The sequence below is a fragment of the Prinia subflava genome, chromosome 1 (genome assembly GCF_021018805.1).
Source record: "Prinia subflava isolate CZ2003 ecotype Zambia chromosome 1, Cam_Psub_1.2, whole genome shotgun sequence".
In the NCBI taxonomy this organism is placed as follows: Eukaryota; Metazoa; Chordata; class Aves; order Passeriformes; family Cisticolidae; genus Prinia; species Prinia subflava.
This window is the reverse complement of record NC_086247.1, coordinates 90642276-90645772: the sequence shown is the minus strand read 5'-3', so window position 1 is coordinate 90645772 and position 3497 is coordinate 90642276. Positions and strand designations below refer to the sequence as shown.

General features: G+C 44.8%; 1 non-coding gene across 1 annotated transcript; it reads right to left on the bottom strand.

Annotated features, from left to right (window-relative positions):
• Positions 1-792: 792 nt before the first annotated feature.
• TRNAY-GUA (transfer RNA tyrosine (anticodon GUA)) lies at positions 793-882 on the bottom strand. The gene is given in 2 exon segments: positions 793-828; positions 846-882. It is a non-coding gene; the product is annotated as a tRNA-Tyr (tRNA).
• Between the last annotated feature and the right edge of the window lie 2615 nt (positions 883-3497).

The window sequence follows — 3497 nt, the reverse complement described above, 5'->3', positions numbered from 1 at the left end:
GAATGAGTCCTTAAAACACCTTCTTAACCTGGCCTCTGGTGTCCTTTGTTAGGGCTCTTTCTTATCCATTTCCTTTGTACCAGCCCCAACCTTTACAATTCTCCATTGAAATAGACAGTTCTTGGAAATTATATACCTCAGGACAGTGTGCCCAGTGGTATTCACAACCCTTTCAGGAGGCCAATGATTATTGTCGTGTGTAGTCGCTGTCTCAGACAGGTATCAGGACCTGAATGATCTTAGTGCTCCCTTCCAGTCTTCACAAAAATATTTTTCTTCCCCAGGTCTCTTAGCTCCCCACTGCCCCACTTAAAGCCTCAGAACTTCAAGATGAAAGAATGAGATAGGAAAAGGGGTGAAACCAGTAACAAGGATGCTCAAATAATTGGACCTGTTCCTATTTTCCACACCAACTCAGGTAAAAGAGGTTTTGCAAGCTCTGCACCTTGTGTCTGCTCCAGCTCTCAGGGGTCTGTAGAAGATTTTGAGCCCCTGTGGGAACAGAAGCTTTTATGATGCTCATCAACTGATTAGCTAGATTTCACATATTTTACTGATATTCTGAGTAGGAAGGGACCCACAAGGATGACTGAATCCAACTCCTGAGTGAATGGTTCATGGAGAGGTGACAATGGTCACTGCACCGCAGCTGTAACAACCATCTGAATCAGACAAGGAGAAGAGATTGGATTCCTCACAGGGTATAGGGTGGTTGGAAGGGCATGTCCTGCAAAGCTGTAAACTCCTGAAAAAACGTGAAAGACAAAACTGAAAACAAACCTCAAAAATCTTTCCTTTGAGCCGGAGTTGAACCAGCGACCTAAGGATTTCTTTGCCGAGACAGCCTACAGTCCTCCGCTCTACCAGCTCAGCTATCAAAGGAAGGTAGAGGGGTGCCAAGAATGAGTCAAGGCTGCATCAACAATAGCCTTAGGCTCTCATGGACCTCCATATGTATTGCTTTTCACAGCAGCTAAACAGTATCCCAAAAAAGGCACAAAGCTAACTCTCCTGCAAAACTGGATTTTGGTTACAAAACTGCCGGTTTTCTTTGCCAAATAGTTCACTGCTCTTGTAAGACTGTTGGTGGTGGTAGCATTAAGGTTGGAGTTCTTCTCATGACCCATATGGAATCTGTCTATGGCTTGACAAAGAAATTTGCCCATTCTTTGGTTACCTTGCTACATTTCCTAAGTTGAACCAGGAATAGAGGGAGATCCACCCTCCACACAATTCTCCACAACAGTACTAAAGCCAAATCCAATAACAAAATAGGAAATGAAACAGTTAACACCTCCCCAGCAGCTTCCACAGTGAATGCAGAGGAGCAGAAAAGAAGGACAGAAAGGAATAACCACTGTGGTTTCAATTCAAATCCCACCAACTCCCTCAGTGCATGTAAGACCCCTTGAACACAGATGAGATTGCAATGTCTGGCATTGCAACCAGTGGCCTCCCCAGCCCCTGGGCCTGGAAGGCTGAACCCTTTGTGAATCATCTGAGTGCTGCAGCTCACAGCTGTGGCACTTGAAAGCAAACTACACTCTTTGTGAATTAGAGTGATTCACCAGCATTTGTCTGTCTGAGCAGCAGGGTGGGGCACAAAGCTGTAAGCAGACACCCTGTTTGCCGAAACCATGCCATCCTACTTGTGATGGGGGTGTGTGCAGCAGTGTTACCTCAGTGCCCTACAGCATATCCATCCTTAACCCATGCTTACTTCCACCTCCTCCTTGTGACTCAACCCCAAACACGGGGCTGTTGCAGAAAGCAAGTAGACAGCAGGTTGGGGGAAGTGATTATTCCTATTTAGTGCTTATGAGCTTGAATTGGGAACGCTGCGGCCCACGTTGGCTTCTTGGTATAAGGCAGGCATGGACACCGTGGAGTGAGTCCAGCGGAGGGGCACGAACATGGTGAGGGGGCTGGAGCACAGGAGGAGAGAAGGCAGAGGGAGCTGGGCCCGTTCAGCCTGCGCAAGGGACAGAGGAAGGGGGATCATCCTGCAGTGTGCAAGTCCCAAATGGGAGAGTCTGGGCAAGGCAGGGCCAGGCTCTGCTTGGAGGTGCACGGGGAGAGGTGACAGGCACAAGCTGCCACTGGAGAAATCTTGTTGAGATATAAGGGGAGAAAAATACCATGAAAGTAAAATTTTCACCATTGCAAAGTTTGTCCAAAGGGTGGAATTTCCAAAGCTTGACTGACACAGCCTTGAGTAAAGTGACCTAATTTTAAAGTCTACCCTGTCTGGAGCAAGAGGTTGGACCAGCTGCGCTCTTCAGAGGTCTTTAGCAAACAGACACAACAGTGATGTCCATGTCAGGAGGGTGACTCCATAGAGCAGATGGACTCACAGCAAAATTCCCACCGTACACCTCGTTTGGAAAATACAGCTCTTTGTCTTAACAGCCAAACTTGCTCACATATTTTATTTATTTTCATCCTAACAGACACCTTAATGTTCCTTCACTGCTAAAACCAACACATACCTTGAAACAAACTCAATAAGATGTCGTCCTGGTTTTGTTCCTGGGAATACAGGAAGGTCAGGAAATATTTGACTTATCTACAAGGTACTGTTGCAGTCTCTCAGAGGCCTAATCCTGGGATCTGTGATGTGTCATGACAGTCACCCAGCAGCAACACATCAGCTGATGCTGTTAAGAAAAGCATATGGTAGAGAGAAAAGAGAACTGCTGTATGCCTGAAGGGGCAATATCTGCACACTCTGGGGTCAGATGGCCTAGATAGGAAGAGGACCCCTATGTGAGAATGTGGTGTTAACCTTGCACTGGAGAAAGAGCGGCACAACATATAACAAGGACCCAAGCTCCTAAATCCAAGCAGATAGCATACCCCTAGAGACCTAATCTTTTCCAGTTTGCAATCCCTACAGCATTTTCAAGGGGCACTTTCAAGCCAATTTAAGCCCATTGTCATGAGTCTGCCTTATCTGAGTTACCTTTCACAGACTCCTTCAAAATAATTCACTAGTTCTCACCCACACATTCGAGGACCCCAAAAGTGAAAATTAATGCTCTACCCAGTTTAAGTCTTTGGCACTGTCATCTAATCCAAGGTAACAAATACAGACATTTTAGGGCTAGTATCACCATCTCTTTGCTGTCAGTTGTTGTTACTGGTGAAGATAACCCTAAACAATTTGTACTCTTCTGTGAGAAATCAGTAGTGGTTTAAGTCAAGATAAAAATTCAAATGGATCAGATAAAAAGTGAATGCTGTTACTATCTGTGCGTGAACAAATGGGATGCAGAAACCACAGTGTTGCCTTGACAATAAAAAGCATTGGAGATGTCTTTTTGTGCAACTTGCTAGCAGTGATATATGGGTGATTTGCGAAAGATATTCTAAACTACAAATGTACCCTCCAGGGCAGCTTTTCAAAGTAGATATTCCTAGGAAAAATTAATTAATTTTTCTTGATTTTTTAACTTGTTAAGCTTTGAATGCTTAACAGAATTAAAATTTGGCATGAA